The sequence below is a fragment of the Saccopteryx bilineata genome, chromosome 2 (assembly GCF_036850765.1).
Source record: "Saccopteryx bilineata isolate mSacBil1 chromosome 2, mSacBil1_pri_phased_curated, whole genome shotgun sequence".
In the NCBI taxonomy this organism is placed as follows: Eukaryota; Metazoa; Chordata; class Mammalia; order Chiroptera; family Emballonuridae; genus Saccopteryx; species Saccopteryx bilineata.
Genome location: NC_089491.1, coordinates 313637604 through 313660084, shown reverse-complemented (window position 1 = coordinate 313660084; position 22481 = coordinate 313637604). Strand labels below are relative to the sequence as shown.

At 40.5% G+C, this 22481-nt stretch overlaps 1 protein-coding gene, 1 non-coding gene and 1 pseudogene across 5 annotated transcripts in view; 2 read left to right on the top strand and 1 right to left on the bottom strand.

Annotated features, from left to right (window-relative positions):
• Nucleotides 1-1024, top strand: part of LOC136326249 (large ribosomal subunit protein eL28 pseudogene) — a 65739-nt pseudogene extending 64715 nt beyond the window's left edge.
• The window catches only part of ASH1L (ASH1 like histone lysine methyltransferase), a 319672-nt gene that overhangs the window by 268381 nt on the left and 28810 nt on the right, over nucleotides 1-22481 (bottom strand). The window contains exon 2 of one of the 4 annotated variants that reach the window (XM_066261893.1): nucleotides 3474-3637. The exons of the other annotated variants lie outside the window; for them this stretch is intronic. The gene's annotated coding sequence lies outside the window, so the exon portion shown is untranslated. The remainder of the gene's footprint in view (nucleotides 1-3473; nucleotides 3638-22481) is intronic. 4 annotated transcript variants of the gene reach the window in all.
• LOC136327756 (small nucleolar RNA U3) lies at nucleotides 21829-22037 on the top strand. Its single transcript, XR_010729877.1, has one exon. It is a non-coding gene; the product is annotated as a small nucleolar RNA U3 (small nucleolar RNA).

Here is a 22481-nt window from a genome sequence, read left to right as displayed (position 1 = left end):
CAGTGCGCCCTGGCGCACACTTTGAGAACTACTGAACTAAGGTAATGCAACAAAGAATTGGTGCTTCTCCTTTCTCTCCCTTCCTGTCTGTCCCTCTCTCTGTCCCTTTCTCTCTATCATAAAAATAAATAATACTAAAATAAAAAATAAAAAAATTTTAGATACCTGTGAAACATTTAAATAGAAAGGTCAAGCAGATTTGTGAATATATATTCATGATATATACAAAGGAAGGCAGTATGATAATATATAAATTGAATGAATTTTTATAGGTTTTTAAACTTTGTAAAAAAGGTAATTTATCTTAACTGTTTCTAATATTTAAGAATAAGTTTTTCTTTTTGAGCAAGTACACCTACCTAAAATTGCCATTGCAGACTGAACAATGTTGGCAGATTTTTAGCTTAAAATAACTAAAATCCAATTTGTCTCACCTGTGATAAATTCTTTTTGTGGTCTTAAACATAAGAGACTATAATCTCTGTTCTATTTCTCAACATTTAAAAAAAAAGATATAGGCCTCTTTTCATCTCCCGCTGTGCCAGGGAGAGGAGCTGCCGCCATGTCTGCCCACCTGCAATGGTCGGTCTTACGGAACTGCTCCAGCTTCCTGATCAAGAGGAACAAGCAGACTTACATCACCGAACCCAATAATCTGAAGGCTGGCAACTCCTTCAGCTAGAACGGGCTGAACCACCGCAAGACCGCGGCCATGGAGCCGGCGGCCGAGGGCAAAGGCGTGGTGGTCGTTATGAAGCGGAGAAGCGGCCAGCAAAAGCTGGCCACCTCCTACGTGAGGACCATCAACAAGAACGCCCGGCCCACCCTGAGCAGCATCCGGCACATAATCCGCAAGAACAGGTACCGCCCAGATCTCCACATGGCCGCCATCCGCAGGACCAGCGCCATCCTGTGCAACCAGAAGCCCGTGATGGTCAAGAGGAAGCGAGCCCGCCCCACGAAGAGCTCCTGAGCACCCCCCAACCCCCACTGCCTGAAAAGCAATAAAAGGCATCATTCAGCCCTCCCCAAAAAAAGATATAAAGTATGTAAGACTTTAAAAATTTTATACCACATTATTGCATTCTAATTTCCTAGGTTTCATAGTCTTTAAATTTTTATAGCTCATCATCATATTTCTTAGGATGCATCATATTAGCTAAGAAATCATGGTACTACCAGTTGCTCAAGCCAGAAATCTGGCAGTCTTCTTTGATTCCTCATACTCCCTTATTTCCAAACTTAAATCTAACACAAACATTTGTCAATACCATATATATAATTTTTTCATTACATGCACTTCTCTAATTCCATTGTTACCGACCTGTCCAAGAAAACATTTCTTGCCCACAAAATAGCAGTGGCCTTCCAACATGTTTGTATATCCCCCTTCCTCTCCTGCAGTTCCTTTTCCAAGATGTAGCCAGAAAAGTGATTTAACAACCTGATTATGTCATTTCCCTACTTAAAACCTTTGAATTGTTTCATACTGGTCTTCAGATATAACAATTCCCAATTTTAGTCATAACTTATGTTAGATATGCATTGCAGTATGCTGTAGTGCTTAATGATACAAACTCTGGATCCAGAATGTATAGTCTCAGATGCCAGTTCTGCTATATTAATTTTGGTCAAGGCACTGCATGCCTCAGTTCTCACTTGTGAATAAAAACTATTATTAGGGTTCAATGAACTAACATATGAAAAATACTTAGCCTGACTTGTGGTGGCACAGTGGATAAGGTGTTGATCTGGGACACTGAGGTCACAAGTTCAAAACCCTGGGCTTGTTCGCTCAAGGCACATACAAGAATTAATTACTATGAGTTGATGTTTCCAAGATTCCCCCACCTTTCTCTCTCTCCTCTCTCTAAAATGAATAAATAAGATCTAAAAGAAAAAAAAGTACTTCACACACATGTCAGTGTTTACTTTTTTTTTTTTTCTTTTGTATTTTTCCGAAGTTGGAAACGGGAGGCAGTCAGACAGACTCCCGCATGCGCCCAACCAGGATCCACCCGGCATGCCCACCAGGGGGTGATGCTCTGCCCATCTTGGGGTGTCGCTCTGGCGCAATCAGAGCCATTCTAGCGCCTGAGGCAGAGAGGCCACAGAGCCATCCTCATCGCCCGGGCAAACTTTGCTCCAGTGGAGCCTTGGCTGCGGGAGGGGAAGAGAGAGACAGAGAGGAAGGAGAGGGGGAGGGGTAGAGAAGAATATGGGCGCTTCTCCTGTGTGCCCTGGCCAGGAATCGAACCGGGGACTCCTGCACACCAGGCCGACGCTCTACCACTGAGCCAACCGGCCAGGGCCCAGTGTTTACTTTTATTGCTGCTGTTGTTATCTGCCCCTACCTTCTTCTAGTCTCACCATTTCCCACTCTGCTATGAGCAAAGCACGGGCAAATGACAACCAGAAAAAGCAAAAACATGTTATGTGTGACATATGTGATCTAAGTACTTTCCAGTTCATCAAACATCTGCGTTCCATTCCCTAGGGCCTAGGAGATACATAGTTCTCTATCCTTAAGACTCTCTTCTGCCTGCTTCACAGATGACTTCTACTCATCCTTTTCATCTCAGATTAAAGGTACTTCGTCAGGGAGATGTTTCTTAACCCCTTCGACCATCGAGGATCTTTCTGTTAAGTGCTCATGCAGCATATTGTAATTCTTTTAACACTTATCATACTAGTAAGTTTAATATCCGTATTTTCCTCTATACCAGGGGTTGGGAACCTATGGCTCGCGAGCCAGATGTGACTCTTTTGATGGCTGCATCTGGCTCACAAACAAATCTTTAATAAAAAAAATAATAATGTTAAAAATATAAAACATTCTCATGTATTACAATCCATTCATTTCCTTCCGCTCATGTTCATGGTTGTGGGTGGCTGGAGCCAATCACAGCTGTCCTCTGGGACACCACCAAATGTTTATTGGATAATGCATAATGAACACGGGTCATTGTATGGCTCTCACGGACTTACATTTTAAAATATGTAGCGTTCATGGCTCTCTCAGCCAAAAAAGTTCCTGACCCCTGCACTAGACCATCTATTCTACAAGAATAAGAATCCTGTCTGCCTTATTCACTGCTGTAGCCTTAAGCAAAAAGTACCTGGAATATAAAAGATATTCAATAAATACCTAGTCACTGAATAAACAATATATTTATTACTATATTTTTAACTATGTATATAAAGACTAAAAAACACTAGACAAAATAAAAATATTAAAGAATATTTTTCTTTAAATATTTTATAAGCTCTTACTGTTTATACAATTTTAAAAATAAATACTATGTATATAACAATGAAATTAGCTCCTCAAAAGTCAAAAGGTAAGCAGTTTTCTGGTTTAAGATGTTTTACATTAAACCACTGAATCACTGACATTACATAAGTCACTGAAATTATAAAATGCTTAAAATATCTTCATGAAGATACCAATAAAATCTGAACTATGGTCTGACCTGTGGTGGCGCAGTGGATAAAGCGTCGACCTGGAAATGCTGAGGTGGCCGGTTCGAAACCCTGGGCTTGCCTGGTCAAGGCACATATGGGAGTTGATGCTTCCAGCTCCTCCCTCCTTCTCTCTCTCTGTCTCTCTCTCCTCTGTCTCTCTCCTCTCTAAAAACTGAATAATAATAAAAAAAATTTTTGAACTATGTTCCTAAAAAATTTACTCATCATAATTTATAAAATATAAACTACACTTTCAAAGAGAAACAAACTAAGCTTTTTCACTCAACCACAGGACCCTTCATTTAAAACAGTGGTAGTCAACCTGGTCCCTACCGCCCACTAGTGGGCGTTCCAGCTTTCATTGTGGGCGGTAGCAGAGCAACCAAAGTATAAATAAAAAGATAGATTTAACTATAGTAAGTTGTTTTATAAAGATTTATTCTGCCAACCTAGCAAAAATCTTACATAAAGTACTTGGTAAGTAATTATTATTATATGCTTTAACTTGCTGTAACTCTGCTTTATAAATTTTATAAAGTAAAGTTACTTCCTACTTTATAAATCACCATTACTGTGGAACCGGTGCGCGGTTAGAAAATTTTACTACTAACAGAGATACAAAAGTGGGCGGTAGGTATAAAAAGGTTGACTACCCCTGGTTTAAAAGATGGTGAGGCCCTAGCCAGTTGGCTCAGTGGTAGAGCATCAGCCTCCGATGTGTGGATGTGCCAAGTTCGATTCCCGGCTGGGGCACAAGGAGAAGCGCCCATCTGTTACTCCACGCTTCCCCCTCTCCTTTTTCTCTCTCTACCCCTCCTACAGCCAAGGCTCCATTGGAGCAAAGTTGGCCCGGGCGCTGAGGATGGCTCTATGACCTCTGCCTCAGGCACTAGAATGGCTCTGGTTGCAACAGAGCAACGCCCCAGATAGGCAGAGCACTGCCCCCTGGTGGGCATGCCGGGTGGATCCCGGTCGGGCACATGTGGGAGTCTGTCTCTCTGCCTCCCTGCTTCTCACTGCAGAAATAAAAAAAAAAGATGGTGACAATTGCCAACAACTCCTAATTTTCAAAGGACTCATCACAAATAAACCTAGTTATTTTCGTATTTATATACTGCATATGTTTGTTAAGTTCCAAGATGCCACTAATTTTAAAGGCTTCATGAATTAGTGACCACATTTTCAAGGTAAAAAAAATTTAAAAGCCACTGTCTTATTAAATGTGGTTATCAATTTTGTTATTTTCTAATTTCAGGAACACTAAACTGAAGGAAAGAATGTATCTCATGACCAAAAGAACTATTATACCAACAAACCACTTCTAGAAACTTAGAACAAAAAGAGAAAGAGCAGACATAAATTAAAATTAGTAAGCCGCAAAGGGAAAATATACACAAAAAGCACCCCCAAAGCTAAATCATAAGGAAAAAAATTCTATTTGTTGACTGTCGGATGATAAACTACTCAAATCTTATTTAGCTCTTCCTGAGAAGCAAAATTAACATGGATCATTTATATAACTTCAATTCTATTTTTTAAAAGAGGTGGGATAGGGCTGTGGTTGCAAGGAATATATAGAGACACTGATCTCTATCCCTAGGGATTTCTAAACTGGCAGCAGGAGAGAAGCAGAAGTTACATTAGAAAGATTTTTCCACTAGGGTAAGAGGCAATCAACTCAGAGCCAGTGCATATGGTTGTGCACTAAACAAAAAAGTCACTTGTTATTTTATAAAAATTTTCTGTGAAGTCTGACCACAGGGAGGTGCAATGGATAGAGCATCAGTTTGAAACGTTAAGGACCCAGGTTTGAAACCCCAAGGTTGCTGGCTTGAGCGTGGGCTCCTCTGGCTAGAGCACGGGCTCACCACTTGAGCACAGGATTGCCAGCTTGAGTGTAGCATCATAAACATTACCCCATGGTTGCTGGCATGAGCCCAAGGTCACTAGCTTAAGCAAGGGTCACTGGCTTGGCTGGAGCCCTCCAGTCAAGGCACATGTGAGATGAAGAACTAAGGTGCCTCAACGAAGAACTGATACTTTTCATCTCTCTCCTGTCCTGTGTGTCTGTCCCTGTCTCTTATGCACATGGTAAAATAAACAAATAAATAAATTTCTGAGGAGAAACTGGAGTAAAAATATGAAACAGTACATGTGCTTTGGAAACGTCTAGCAGTTCTTCTAAAGGTTAAACAGTATTACCATGTGAACCAGCAATTTCACCCCTAGGTATAGAAATAAAAAGAAAATTTATGTCCACACAAAAACTTATACACACGTGTTCCAAGCAACATGATCCCTACAATGAAATATTACTCATAAATAAAAAGGAATGAAATACTGAACATGCAACAGCAAATACAAACACTGAAAACATTATGCTAAATGAAAGAAGGTTCAAAGACATTATATTATGACTCCATTTATGTGAAATGTTCATAAAAGGCAAATCTATAAAGAAAGAGAGTAGATAGTGGTTAGCTAGGGAATAGGGGGAATGCTAGGGATGGAGAGTGACTATTAATGGGTACCAAGATGAAAGGTTCTAAAATTAGGTGTTGGTGATGATTACATAACTATGTGAATATACTAATAATTATTGAATTGTATATTTTAAATTAGAACATGAATTATATCTCAATAAAGCCATTTAAAAATTATCTGGCAGATCAAAATAAAGTACCTTGTGGAAAGTATTCCTTTCCTACTTTGCATAAAAACTTTTCACTGTAGTCCTCTTGAAAACTAAAACTTATTTTAATTGATTTGATTTTAGAGATACAGGCAGAGTAAGGGAGAGAGAGGGAAGCATTCATTTGTTGTTCCACTTAGTTGTACATTCACTGACCACTTCCCATATGTGCACTGACCAGGGATCAAACCCGCAACCTTGGTGTTTCCATGTGATGCTCTAACCCAGTGGTAGTCAACCTGGTCCCTACCGCCCACTAGTGGGCGTTCCAGCTTTCATGGTGGGCGGTGGTGGAGCAACCAAAGTATAAATAAAAGGATAGATTTAACTATAGTAAGTTGTTTTATAAAGATTTATTCTGCCAACCTAGCAAAAATCTTACATAAAGTACTTGATAAGTAATTATTATTATATGCTTTAACTTTCTGTAACTCTGCTTTATAAATTTTATAAAGTAAAGTTACTTCCCTACTTTATAAATCACCATTACTGTGGAACTGGTGGGCGGTTAGAAAATTTTACTACTAACAGAGATACAAAAGTGGGCGGTAGGTATAAAATGCTTGACTACCCCTGCTCTAACCAATTGAGCTATCCAGCCAAGGCTGAAAACATTTCAATTAATAGATTTCAATATGACAAGAAGCTGACTTAATAATGGTGCTGCATACTGGCCTAAATGGCAATCCATTTGGAGAAAACAAAGTTAGACCCATTCTTCATGTTACATACAAAAATAATTCCCTCATGGGTTTAAGAGCTATATGTAAAAATAAAAGAACATGAAGAATATTTGTGAATATCTCTGTAGCCTACGGGAGAGAAACCTTCTTAAGCAAATCAGGAAACAAGAAGCCATAAAAGGAAATACAGAATTAATTATATAAAAGCATTATATATATGTAAAGTACTATAAACAAAAAAAATACATGGGAAGAAAATGCAATGAACACAAAAAAGGATTATACACACTTATTCTATGAACTAGCAAATAAGAAAAAAAATTCAGATATATCTACAGGTAATTACAGAAGAGATAGAAATAATCAACTAGAAAAAAATGTACCACCTCATTAGTGGTTTGGAAGGTATGTATTAAAACTAGGTAATTTTCGCCTGACCAGGTGGTGGCGCAGTGGATAGAGCGTCGGACTGGGATGCGGAGGACCAAGTTTCGAGACCCCGAGGTTGCCAGCTTGAGCACGGGCTCATCTGGTTTGAGCAAAAGCTCACCAGCTTGGACCCAAGGTTGCTGGCTCAAGCAAGGGGTTACTCAGTCTGCTGAAGGCCCGCAGTCAAGGCACATATGAGAAAGTAATCAATGAACAACTAAGGTGTCGCAATGCGCAACGAAAAACTAATGATTGATGCTTCTCATCTCTCTCCATTCCTGTCTGTCTGTCCCTGTCTATCCCTATCTCTGACTCACTCTCCGTCTCTGTAAAAAAAAAACTAGGTAATTTTCATTCATCAGTTTGGTTGAAAATTTTTTAAAGTGGTAAGAGTTAGTACTAGCAATCAAAAATAAGCACTAGTAGCCACCATCATTTTGGAATAAAGCTATCATGGTATCTACTACAATTTAAAATTTTACAGAGTCTAACTTCAATAGCAATTCGAGACTATCATAAAAACACACACAAATAAAAGAATTATAGTGCTCATTCACATGGCCACAAAAATAGGACACACACACATATGCTGACATACACAAATATAAAATGTCTGCTATTTTTAAGTTAAAAAGCAAGCAAAATCTCATATTTGTAAAGAACAAAAGAAAATCATATGTATTTGTATGCATACAGAAATATAAGTACAGATGATTATATACCAATTGATAGCACTGGTTTCTTTAGGGAGAAAGGTTTGGAAGTAAAAAAATTATATATATTTTTTCTTGACCTATTAAAAAACTGTATTACTTGTAAAATAAACAAAAATCCAATGAAAACTTATTTTGAAAAGATCTGAAATACATATAGCTACCATAAGCACAGCACACATCTCTCAAAGTTGTTTTGTTCATATCTATGTAAAACTGAAAAAACTAACCCAGTAACTTCTAGACCAGTGGTTTTCAATCTTTTTACTTTTAAACTTGGGAACACTGGTGAAAACAGAGGAGAAATATTTTGGGAACCACAAAGGCAGAGAGAAATCATCCTGATGATAGGCAAACTCAACTAAGGTCACTGGGTTTACACTCTTCATACAACAAAGGATAGTTAACTGGCATCTGAAAAACACTATATCTAGACATCCTTTCTAACTCCATTATTCTATAACTATCTGTTTTCTTAATTCATTCCTGTCTTTTTTTGTTTTCATTCAGTGGACTGTTACCTACAACACAGATAATTGTTATTTTATTTTATTGTGGTGATAACATTTAACATAAGACCTCTCCTCTTAACAAAATTTTAAGTGTACAATTCGGTGTTGTTGACTATAGGTACAATGCTGTACAACACATCAATAGAGCATGTTCATTTTGTTTCAAACTTTATGCCTATTAAGTAATTCTCCATTTGCCCCCTAGTCCCCCAAAAATACCTTTCAAACTAGATCAAAATCTTTCTTTTTTAAAAACAAACTGAAATTGAGTCTGACCAGGCAGTGGTGCAGTGGATAGAGTGTCGGACTGGGATGCAGAAGATCCAGGTTCGAGACATCAAGGTCGCCAGCTTAAGCGCGGGCTCATCTTGTGTGAGCAAAAAGCTCACCAGCTTGGACTCAAGGTCGCTGACTTGAGCAAGTGGTTACTCGGTCTGCTGAAGGCCCATGGTCAAGGCACATATGAGAAAGCAATCAATGAACAACTAAGGTGTCACAACGAAAAACTGATGATTGATGCTTCTCATCTCTCTTCGTTCCTGTCTGTCTGTCCCTATCTATCCCTCTCTCTGACTCTCGCTCTGTCTCTGTAAAAAATAAAATTTAAAAAAAAAATGAAATTGATCAAAAATAAAAAATTCTGTTCATCAAAAGATACCACCAAGAAAGTGAAAAGTCTCACATTGGATAAAATATTTGCAATGCATATATCTAAAAAAGGAAATACATTTAGAAAATACATTAAAAGCAGGTACTTTACAAAAGAGGATTCCAAATGTACTGCCAGCACATAAAAAGATGCTCAACCTCACCAGTCATCAGGGAAACGTACATCAATACCTCAATGAAATACTATTATCCACCAGAATGGCTGAAATGAAAAGAATGACACCACCAGCTAGATGAGGAAGTAGCATAGTGGAAAGAGTGTTGGCTTGAGAAGCTGAAGACGCAGATTTGGAAGCCTGAGGTTGCTGGCTTGAGTGTGGGTTCACCAGTTTGAGTGCGGGGTAGCCAGCATGAGCATGGGATCATAGACATGACCCCAAGGTCACTGGCTTGAGCTCAAAGGTTCTAGATTGAAGACCAAGGTCATTGGCTTGAGCAAGAGGTATTGGCTCGGCTGTAGTACCCCATTCAAGGCACGAACAAAAAGCAATCAATGAACTCAAGTGCCGCAACTACAAGTTGATGTTCTCATCTACCTCCTGTCTGTCCCTATCTGCCTCTCTCTCTCTCTCTCTCTCAGAAAATATAAATAAATAAAATTAAAACCAGGTGAAAAAAACAAAAACAACCAGGTGAATATATGGAGCATCTGCAGCACCACATTACTAGTAAAATCACCCAATCATTTGGAAAACTGACAGTATTTGCTAAAGATAAAAAACATGCTTACCCTGTGGCCCAGCAAGCCATTTCTAGATATATGCCAAAAAGAAATAGTGCATATTGTTCACTAGAAGAGGGGAGGTGGGAAGATAAGCCTTCACAGTATCAACTTAAACTTATTGTCAGAAGATGGGTAGGTGTACTCTAAGCAGCCTGGCACTGGGAGGAACACGAAAGCCACAGAGACATAAACAAACCATGCCTGGGAATGATGGCATTTCCAACAGCTGGAACACAAGGTGAAGAAGCCCAATGAGACCCTGGCCCATTTGCTCAGCGGTAGAGCAACCGCCCAGCATGTGGAAGTCCCAGGTTGATTCCAGGTCGGGGCACATAGGAGAAGTGACCATTTGCTTCCCCACTCCTCCATCTCCCCCTTTTCTCTTTCTCTTCTCCTCCTGCAGCCATGGCTCGAATAGGTCGAGCAAGTTTGCCCTGGGCACTGAGGATGGCTCTATGGCCTAGCATCAGGCACTGAAGTAGCTCAGTTGCCAAGCAACATAGCAGTGGCTCCAGATGGGGCTTGAAGGATGGATCCTGGTTGGGGTGCATACAGGAGTCTATCTCTCTGGCTCCTCACCTCTCACTTAATACAAAAAAAATGCCCAGTGAGACAAAAAGCTGAAGAGGTGGGCAGCATCTTGAAGAGAATGGTAAAGAGTCTCTTCTGTCAAGGAATATGGTCAGGTTTGGATTTAGAAATTGCATTCAGAGAGGTAGGTGGAGTGTAGGTAGGGAAGCTATGTAACTATACGTAGGAAGCCAATCAGAATGGCACACAGGCCCTGGCCGGTTGGCTAAGTGGTAGAGCGTCAGCCCAGAATGTGGAAATCTCAGGTTCAATTCCTGTCCAGGGCACACAGGAGAAATGCTCATCTGCTTCTTCACACTTACCCTCTACTTTCTCTCTGTCTCTCTCTTCCTCTCCTGCAGCCAAGGCTCCATTGGAGCAAAGTTAGCCCAGGTGCTGAGGACGGCTCCACGGCCTCTACCTCAGGCACTAGAATGGCTCCGGTTGCAATGGAGCAATGCCCCAGATGGGCAAAGCATCACCCCCTGGTGGGCATGCCAGGTGGATCCCGGTCAGGTGCATACAGGAGTCTATCTGACTGCCTCCCTGCTTCTAACTTCAGAAAAATTCAAAAAATAAAAAAAATTTTTTTAAATAAAAAATAAGGCACAGATGTATATCCTTTTGCTCCCATTTTAACCAATTTTGGAAAATGATTTTTCTTTTTTTTTAGAGAGAGACAGACAGGGAGGAGAGAGGCGAGAAGCAACAACTCATAGCTGCTTCACTTTAGTTATTCACTAATTGCTCCTCATATGTACCTTGACTGGGGGGCCTCAAGCTGAGCCAGTGACTGCTTACTCAAGCCAGTGACCTTGGGCTCAAGCCAGCAATGTCGGGCTGCAAGCTGGAGACCCCACATTCAACCCGGGAAGACCACACTCAAGCCAATAAGTCCATGCTCCAGCCCTCAACTTCAGGGTTTCAAACTGGGGACCTCAGCATCCCGAGTCAACACTCTATCCACTGCATCACTAACAGACAGGAAAGAATGACTTTTCTTATATCCAGTCTGACATTCTATCACTGGTATGCTGCTTTAACTAATGATTCTCCAGAAACCACTGCATTACCAAAATGGTGAAAGGACAGTGAACAGATGACAAACAAGTATTTATTTAAATCACCATCATTCTTACATAGAATTATTTCCATTTTTCAGAGCATTTGTTGAAGAACAGGTCAAGAATGCAACTGTCGCCCTGGCCAGTTGGCTCAGTGGTAGAGCGTCGGCTTGGTGTGCAGAAGTCCCGGGTTCGATTCCCGGCCAGGGCACACAGGAGAAGCGCCCATCTGCTTCTCCACCCCTCCCCCTCTCCTTCATCTCTGTCTCTCTCTTCCCCTCCCGCAGCCAAGGCTCCATTGAAGCAAAGACGGCCCGGGCGCTGGGGATGGCTCCTTGGCGCTAGAGTGGCTCTGGTCGCAACAGAGCGACGCCCCAGAGGGGCAGAGCGTCGCCCCCTGGTGGGCGTGCCAGGTGGATCCCGGTCGGGTGCATGCGGGAGTCTGTCTGACTGTCTCTCCCCGTTTCTAGCTTCAGAAAAATAAAAAATAAAAAAAAAAAGAATGCAACTGTCAGGATGATGTCCGAGTAATGGCAGCAGTGAGAGATACCCTTGATCTCTACCCTTGAAATTTCAACAATTTTGAAAACTGAACAGCTATAACTCACCCAAAGAACCCCAGCTGGGCTCACAGAATTGCCTAAAAGATCCTCACACTAAATCGACTAAAGAGGGAAGGAGGGTTGAGAAAGGGGTTGAAAGATAAAGATGCAATTGTGGTCAGGATTCCCGACAGCGAGAAACCTGAAATGACTAGGTCTCCTTCTGCGTGCAGGAGCAGAGAGACTGGGCAGAATTTGGGGAGATACTGAACCAAAGCAGCAGAGCATGGGGTCATCACCAGTTTTCCCACAGAATGCCACCAACCTATATTCAGAAGAGACACAAAATCACAAAGTGAGGTACCCCTCACCTCCCAGATCCAGCCTCACTCCCTTCATGGGTACAGTGGCAGAGCTAGTACTACAGAGTCACTCTTTCCCCTGTTTTGTTGAGACACAGAGAGTAGCACCCTGAGTCCTAAGATCGCCACTACTAAAATTGTAAACCTCATAGCAAGCCCCAGCCATCATTGTGACTACAGCCCCACCTCCCTCGTAGTGACATCAGCCTCTCCAGGGAGGCCACCCTAAAAATTTCACAGAGCTAAAATGAATAATCCAGCGCCATCTACTGGGGAAAAAAAAAAGCTTGGAAGTGTGTTTGCTTGGGTGTTTGGGGAAGATATTTCGTCTAATATTTTTTCTTTTATTATTTTATTTTGTTTTTGATTATTGTTTTATGGGTTTTGTTCTTTGTATTTGTTTTTCTCTTTTATTATTTTTATTTTTTAATTTATCATTTAGTTGTTTTTAGCCTGATTTCTTAGTAATACAACTCTCAAATGCCTTCAAGGCAGACAAACACCATGGCTACACAAGGAAGAGTTACAGTTCAGAAAGAAAAATAAACAATCATGAGAAAAAAGAACCTGATTTCATATCATACTATGGAGCCACAATAATCAAAACAGCATGGTATTGGATGAAAAACACACACAAAGACCAATGGAACAGAACTGAGAGCACAGAAATAAAACCACATATATATGAACAAAAAATCTATGACAAAGGAACCAAAAACACACAATGGAGAAAAGAAAGCCTCTTTAACAAATGGTGCTGGCAAAATTGGAAAGTCACATGCAAAAGAATGAAACTTGAATACAGTTTGCCCCATGCACAAAAATTAATACAAAATGGATTAAAGACCTAAATACAAGATCTGAAACAATAAATTACATGGAAGAAAATAGGCCTGACCTGTGGTGGCGCAGTGGATAAAGCGTCGACCTGGAAATGCTGAGTTCACCGGTTCGAAACCCTGGGATTGCCTGGTCAAGGCACATATGGGAGTTGATGCTTCCAGCTCCTCCCCCCTTCTCTCTGTCTCTCTCTCTCCCTCTCTCTCTCCTCTCTAAAAATGAATGAATAAATTAAAAAAAGATACATTCTTTAAAAAAAAAAGAAAAAAGAAAATATAGGTACTGAATTTATAAACCTTGGCCTTAGAGAAATTTTATAAACTTGACCCCAAAGGCAAGAGAAGTAAAGGCAACAATAAATGAATGGGACTATATCAAACTAAAAAGCTTCTGTACAGCAAAAGAAACTAATAAAAAAACAAAAAGGGAGCCAACCAAATAGCAGATGATATACACAAACAATAAATCTGATAAGGAATTAATATTCAAAATATATAAGATATACACAAACAACTGTGATATGGGATTAATATTCAAAATATATAAAGGATTCACAAAGCTCAGCAACAATCAGGTAATTAAGAAATGGGGAGGGCACCTGAAGAAACACTTCTCCCAAGAAGACATACAAATGGCCAACAGATATATGAAAAGATGCTCATCTTCACTAGATATTAGAGAAATGCCTGGGTGAAATAAAATGCTTAAGAGAAATAAAAACTAAAATGAGATACCACCTCATACCTGTTGAACTGGCTGTTAATCAACAACACAGGTAATAACAAGTTTTGGAGAGGCTGTGGATAAAAAGGAATCTTCATTCAATGCTGGTGGGAATGTAAACTGGTACGGTCATTACAGAAAACAATATGGTGGTACCTCAAAAACTTAAGAATAGAATTGCCCTTTACTATCTACCTAAAAACTCAAAAACATTGGTACACAAAGACACATGTACTCCCATATTTATCACAGCATTATTGATAGTGGCCAAGACACAGAAACAACCAAAGTGCCCCTCGAAAGAAGATTAAATAAAGCAGATGTGGTACATACAATGAAATACTACTCAGCCATAAGAAATGAAGAAATATTGCCATTTGTGTCAACATGGATGGACTTTGAGAATATTATGCTAAGTTGAATAAGTAAATCAGAAAAGCTAAGAACTGTATGATTTCGCACATAGGTGGGATATAAAACTGAAACACATGGACACAGACAAAAGTGAAGTAGTTACGGGAGGGGGTGGTAAAGAGGGACATATATATGGTGACTGAAAATAATCTGACTTTGTGTGATGGGTACACTACAAAACCAACAGTTCAAATGCTATACAGAAATGTTTACCTGAAACCTATGTACTCTTATTGATCAATGTCACCCCATAAAATTTAATTTTCTAAATAAAATTTAAAAAGAAAATGAAAAATCTCTAGAAAACAATCTTAATCACACGGAAACCTTGCAGTTAAACAATAGAGAATACAAAACTGAAGTCTTGAAAATACTCAACAAAATGTGAGAAAATACTGATAGGCAACTTTACAGCTCAGAAAAGAAAATGAGTACATTACCAAGGAGATTGAAACTTTGAAAACAGAGATGAAGAACTCAATATATGAATTGAAAAATGAGAGAGCAAGTTTAGCTAATAAAACAGGCCAGATAGAGGAGAATCAGTGACATGGAAGACAGACAACTAGAGACGATACAGAGGAAAGAAGAGAGACTCAAGAATTAAAAGAAATGAGAGCTCACCAAAAATTGACTCCATCAGAAAGAGCAATATAAGAATAATGGGTATTTCAGAAGAAAAAGAGAGAGAGAAAGGAATAGAGAGCATATTCAAACAAATAATTGATGAAAACTCCCATACCCTTTTGGAAGAGACAGATCCTTGAATGCAAGAAGCAAACAGAATGCTGAGTTACCACACCCCAAACAGGCCTTCCCCAAGGAATAAAACAGCCACAAATCAATGACAAAGAAAGAATCCTCAAGGCAGCTATGGAAAAGAAGAAAAAAACATATAAAGGAAGGCTCATCAGGTTATCATTGGACTTCTCAGAAGAAACTCTATAAGCCAAAAGAGAGTGGACTCCAACATCTGAAGTACTGAAAGAGAAGAGTTACCAGCCAAGAATACTATATCCACCAAAGTTATCCTTCCAATAAGGAGAAATAAAAATTTTCCAGACATACAGAAGATGAGGGAATTTATCACCAGAAAAGCTCCACTGCAGGAAATACTCAAAGGGGTTATTCTACCAAATACAAACAACAAAACTTCAGGTAACAGCTCCAACAAAGTTACAATATTAATAAGGATAATCTGTGATGGACAAAAACATAAAAGGGGCCTGACCAGGCGGTGGCGCAGTGGATAGAGCATCGGACTGGGATGCGGAGGACTCAGGTTCGAGACCCCAAGGTCGCCAGCTTGAGCGTGGGCTCATCTGGTTTGAGCAAAGCTCACCAGCTTGGACTCAAGATCGCTGGCTCAAGCAAGGGGTTACTCGGTCCGCTGAAGGCCCACAGTCAAGGCATATATGAGAAAGCAATCAATGAACAACTAAGGTGTTGCACGGACAACGAAAAACTAATGATTGATGCTTGTCATCGCTCCGTTCCTGTCTGTCTGTCCCTATCTGTCCCTCTCTCTGACTCTCTGTTAAAAAATAAATAAATAAATAAAAATAAAAGGGGAGAGGATAAAGGTCTAAAGTAGCAAAGAAGGATGGAGTGAAGAAGCACTTATAATTTTTCTCAATAACCATGAAAAAAAACAAAACTGAAATACATAGCTTTAAAAAAAAAAGAATAAAAGAAAGAAGCATGGAATACCACCAAACAAAAACAACTGACAGAAACACAAAGGAAACGAACCAAAGTAGACAGAGTTCCCAGAAAACAAAATATAATATGGCTCTAGGAAATCCTCATGTGTCAATTACCTTAAATGTGCCCTGGCTGGTTGGCTCAAAGGTAGAGTGTTGCCCCAGCATGTGGAAGTCACAGTTTTGTTTCCAGGTCAGGGCACACAGTATAAGCAACCATCTGCTTCTCCATCCCTCCCCACCCATCTCTCTCTCTCTTCCCCTCCTGCAGCCATGGCTGGAGCAAAGTTGGCCCCAGGCGATGAAGATGGCTCCATGGCCATGGCCTCAGGCACTATTAAAATAGCTCAGTGTGAGCAAGGGAACAGCCCCAGATGTACAGAGCATTACCTAGTAGTAGTTTGCCGGGTAGATCCCGGTTGGGGCAAATGCAGGAGCCTGCCTCACTATCTCCTATCCTCTCACCTATTTAAAAAAAAAAAAAAAAAAAGTCTGACCTCTGGCGGCACAGTGGATAAAGCACCTACCTAGAATGCTGAAACTGCTGGTTCGAAACCCTTGGCTTGCCCAGTCAAGGCATGTATGAGAAGCAACTACTACGAATTGATGCTTCCCACTCCCCCTGCCTTTCTCCTTTCTCTCTCTCAAATCAATAAATAAAATCTTAAAAATAAAAATAGGACACACCCAAATAAAGATGTATACAGACAAACAAGAATGACATGACATGAAAACTTCTGAAATGCAGTGAAAGCAGTAATAAGAGGAAATTTTATATCATTATAGGTTTATAACAAGAAACAAGAGAGACCCCAAGTAAACAATCTAACATCACATCTGAAGGAACTAGAAAAAGAAGAACAGGCCCTGCCCGGTTGGCTCAGTGGTAGAGTGTTGGCCCGGCATATGGTTCCCAGTCAGGGCACTCAGGGGAAGGGGTCATCTGCTTCTCCACTCATTCCCCTCTCCCTTCTTTCTCTCTCTTCTCCTCCCACAGCCATGGCTCAGTTGGAGCAAGTTGGCCCTGGGCACTGAGGATGGTTCCATGGCCTCACCTCAGGCACTGGAATAGCTTGGTTGCAGAACAAGGGGACAACAGCCCCAGATGTGCAGAGCATCACCCCACAGGAGGCTTGCCGGGTAAATCCCAGTAGGGATGCATACAGGAGTCTGCCTCTACCTCCCTACTTCTCACTTAAGAAAAAAAAAAAAAGAAGAATAAAGTCAACCCAAAGTCACCAAAAAAAAAAGGAAATAATATAAATTAGAGAACTAAATGAAATGGAGAACAAAAAAACTATAGAAAAAGTTAATACAAGAAAGAGCTGGTTCTTGGAAAAGATCCATGAAGTTGACAAACCTCTGGCTAGACTAAGGAAAAGAGAAATGACTCATATAAACAAAATATAAAATGAAAGAGAATTACCACAGACATCATAGATATACAAAGGATTATACTAAAATATTATGAAAGATTACATGCTATCAAATTCAATAATCTAGAAGAAATGGATAAATTCCTAGAACTATACAATCTTCCTGTCTGATCTCGAAGTGGAAAACCTAAATAGACCTATAAGCAGGGAGGAATCAGAACTATCAAAAATCTCCCCAAAAATAAAAGTCCAGGACCAAATTGCTATACTAATGAATTCTACCAATCAAAGATTTGGTACCTATCCTTCCCAAAGCCTTCCAAAAAATAGTAGAAGCAATACTCCCTTATTTTATGAGGCCAACATAACCCTGATACCAAAACTTGGCAAGGACAACACAAAAAAAGAAAACTACAGACTAATATCACTAATGAATACAGATGCAAAAATCTTAAACAAAACACTAGCAAATCGAATACACCAATACATTAAAAAATAATAATACATAATCAAGTGGGATTTGTTCCAGGAGTACAAGGATGGTTCAACATATGTAAATCAATCAACATAATATACCATATCAACAAAACAAAGGACAAAAATCATATGATCCTATCAATAGATGCAGAAAAGGAATTCAGTAAAACATCCATTTTTGTTTAAAACACTCAAAAAATGGGCATAAGAAAGTACCTCTATATAATAAAGCCCATATATGACAAACCATCAGTCAATATCATACTGAATGGTGAAAAATTGAAAGCTTTTCCTCTAAAATCACTAACAAGGATGCCACCCTGGCCAGCTGGTTCAGTGGATCAAATGTTCACCCAGTGTGCCAATGTCCTGGTTTGATCCTGGGTTAGGGTACATATTCCCCTCCCTCTCCCCACATCCTTTCTCCTTTCACAGCCAGTGGCTTGACTGGTTCCAGCATCTGCCCCAGGCACTGAGGATACCAGGGGGAAGGGATGGAAAGGAAGGGAGTAAAGAGGGACAAATATACAATGACAGGAAATCATTTGACTTTGGGTGATGGGGGTATACAACATGATCAACAGTTCAAATGCTATAGAGATGTTCACCTGAAAGCTATGTTCTCTTATTGATCAATGTCATCCCATTAATTTCATAAGAAAAAAGAAAAAAGAAAAAAAAGGAATGCAACTGTCATTCCATAACATCTGTAATAAAGGTGCTTATGAAACAAGGGAAATTGGGCTATAATCAAAACTGTACAAGATCCCTGGCCCAGTACCTCTGTTGGTTAGAATGACATCCCAACATGCCAAGGTTGCAGGTTCAATTCTGGTAGGGCACGTACAAGAATAAAGCAATAAATAAATAAATAAATAAATAAGTGGAAGAATAAATGGATGTTTCTTTCTCTCTACTCCTTTCTCCACCTCCTTCCTCTCCCTCTCTAAAAATAAATTAATTTAAAAAATAATGTGAGCCCTGGCCTGGTGGCTCAGTGGATATTGTCATCCTGTCACACCAAGGTCGCAGGTTGAATCTCTGGTCAAGGCACATACAAGAAGCAACCAGTAAGTGCACACATAAATGGAACAACTAAGTGGAACAATGAGTTGATGCTTTTTTCTCCCACTTCCCCTATCCCGTTCAATCAATAAAAAAAATAATTTTAAATAATGTGAAAAGAGTTCTCCATTAAAAAAATTGCCCATGACTCCAAAAAATTATATACCAAAGAATTTATGTGCATATGTGCATTTTTTGAGAATGGGTACAAAGGTTTCATTGAATTTTTTTTTTTTTTTAAGTGAGAGAGACAGGAAGGGAGAGAGATGAGAAGCATCAACTGGTAGTTGCAGACTTTATGTGTTTTTTTTAAGGTTTTATTAATTTTAGAGAAATGAGGGGGACAGGAGCAGGAAGCAATGACTCCCATACGTGTATTAACCAGGTAAGCCCAGGGTTTCAAACTGGTGACCTCAGCATTCTAGGTAGATGCTCTATCCACTGCACCACCATAGGTCAGCCTTTAGCTGTTGATTGATTGCTTTCTCATACATGCCTTAACCAGGGGGCTCTAGCTGAGCCAGTGACCCGTTGCTCAAGCCAGCAACCTTGAGCTCAAGCTGGTAACCTAGAGGTTTTGAACCTCAGCATCCCAGGTAGATGTGCTATCCATTGCGCGGCCACGTGGTCAGACTGACTGCATTTTTAATAGGGTCAATGACTACTACCACAGTTACCATCACCAGAGCTATGATCCTCTATTTTTAAGGCTAGCTCCTAAGTAAAGGTTAAGAATGAGTGCCCACATTGCCTAGCCTATGGTGGCACCATGGACAGGGCATCAACCTGGAATACTGAAGTCACATGTTCAAAACCGTGGGCTTGGCTAGTCAAGGCACGTATGACAAAGCAAACAATAAACTAAAAAATGAAAAAACTATGAGTTGATACTTCTCACTCCTCTCACCCTCTGTAAAATCAATAAATAAAATCTTAAAGGCCCTAGCCAGTTGGATCACTGGTAGAGTGTTGGACAAGCATGTGGAAATCTCTCTTCATCTCTCTCCTTCATCTCTCTCTTCTGTTCACGCAGCCATGGCTTGATTGGTTTGAGCAAGTTGGCCCCAGGTGCCGAGGATGGCTCCATGGCCTATCTTCAGGTGTTAAAATAGCTCTGTTGCCAAGCAAGAAAGCAATGGCCCCAGATGCGCAGAGCATCGCCCACTATGGGGCCTGCAGAATGATTCCTGGTCAGGGCATGTGCAGGAGTCTGTCTCTCTGCCTCCCTGTCTCTCACTGAATTAAATTAAAAAAAAAAAAAAAAAAGTGCCCATGAAACTAAGAGCTACCCACTTTAAACCATCTAGTTCTAAGTGAAGTCTCCAGACTTTTTGGCAACAAACTCATCTAGAAATCTTTTTAGAGGATTATCTGAATCCCAAATAATATCACTATCCTTTTTTTTTTTTTTTTTTTTTTTACAGAGACAGAGAGAGGGATAGATAGGGACAGACAGGAACAAAGAGAGATGAGAAGCATCAATCATTAGTTTTTCCTTGCAACACCTTAGTTGTTCATTGATTGCTTTCTCTTGTGTGCCTTGACCATGGGCCTTCAGCAGAACGAGTAACCCCTTGCTCAAGCCAGCGACCTTGGGTCCAAGCTGGTGAGCTTTGCTCAAACCAGATGAGCCCACGCTCAAGCTGGCAACCTCGGGGTCTCGAACCTGGGTCCTCCGCATCCCAGTCCAATGCTCTATTCACTGCACCACCGCCTGGTCAGGCTATGATATTACTATCTTAAGCATCTCAGTCTTAAGAAGACTGACTCTAGGCCCTGGCCGGTTGGCTCAGTGGTAGAGTGTCGGCCTGGCATGTAGAAGTCCTGGGGTCGATTCCTGGCCAGGGCACATAAGAGAAGCGCCCATTTGCTTCTCCACCCCTCCCCCTCTCCTTCATCTCTGTCTCTCTCTTCCCCTCCCGCAGCCCGGGCTCCATTGGAGCAAAGATGGTCCGGGCGCTGGGGATGGCTCCTTGGCCTCTGCCCCAGGCGCTAGAGTGGCTCTGGTCGCGGCAGAGCGACACCCCGGAGGGGCAGAGCATTGCCCCCTGGTGGGCGTGCCGGGTGGATCCCGGTCGGGCGCATGCGGGAGTCTGTCTGACTGTCTCTCCCGGTTTCTAGCTTCAGAAAAATACAAAAATAAAAGAAGAAGACTGACTCTATAAACTATTATGGAAATATTTGGTAGTCTCCTCATAAGGACAACATTTACTTGGAAGAGAACTTTCTCATGCCCTCAACTAATGAATATTACTTTGACTTGGAAAAAAATAAATCATACATGATATAGATGCTAATTCTCTGGCAATTTCTATAAAATAGCAAAAAGAGGTCAAACAAACCCTGGAGACTATGTCATTAGAAAAGTTTCCTCTCAGTGTTCCGAAATTAAATTCCCTTCCAGGACTGACAAAGTCCAGAACTACTGGCCATTTAGGCATAGTGCCAATTCAACAGATTGGACCCTACAGTTTCCTAAAGGCAGAGGTAGATTGGGAAGTGTGAAGTCATGTACTAAAGCAAGAGAGTAGTATATGTTTCAGGCATTCACTAAGCTGATTTCTGAAAGGTTTTTAAATCAACAACAAATAACCTATATGTTGTGACTGACTTGTGTTATTCTACACCTTTCGATTTCTGACACCTCAAATACATTTTAAATAGATCCTCTCCCACAACCATAAATGTCCCTAAAAAGGCAGTAAGTCAACCTAAATGATATTAAGCCCCTAACATATACAAGTATTGGATTTTATACACATATTCCAGAATATTAGATGTGTTGAATCATTAAGTCTACATATGAAGACTATACTTTCAGGGATCATTTCTATAGTTCGTTACTAGGGAAGTTTCTCTGATCATGTAGAGCCCCCGAAATCACAAGGAGGAGTTGCAGTGTTCTCTCCTGAGCATGAAGCCGGCTCTTGGTGTTGTTTTATGCAACTGCCTTTTGCCATTGATGATCGTTCTTCTCTTCCTTTGGGAGAGTAAGAGGGAGAGGATGCGCCTGATCAGGCGGTAGCACAGTGGATAGAGCTTCAGACTGGGATGCAGAGGACCCAGGTTCAAGACCCCGAGGTTGCCAGCTTGAGCGCGGGCTCATCTAGATTGAGCAAAGCTCACTAGCTTGGACCCAAGGTCGCTGGCTTGAGCAAGGGGTTACGCGGTCTGCTGTAGCCCCACGGTCAAGGCACATATGAGAAAGCAACCAATGAACAACTAAGGTGTCGCAATGAAAAACTAATGATTGATGCTTCTCATCTCTCTCTGTTCCTGTCTGTCTGTCCCTATCTATCCCTCTCTCTGACTCTGTCTCTGTAAAAAAAATAAAATAAAATAAAATAAAATAAGTGGGAGAGTATGCAGTCTGAGTGGTAGGAAAAAAAATAGAAAAAAAGAAAAAGAAATCTACATATGAAAAACCAGCTTCTTTAAAGGAAGGTTTCACAATGTCC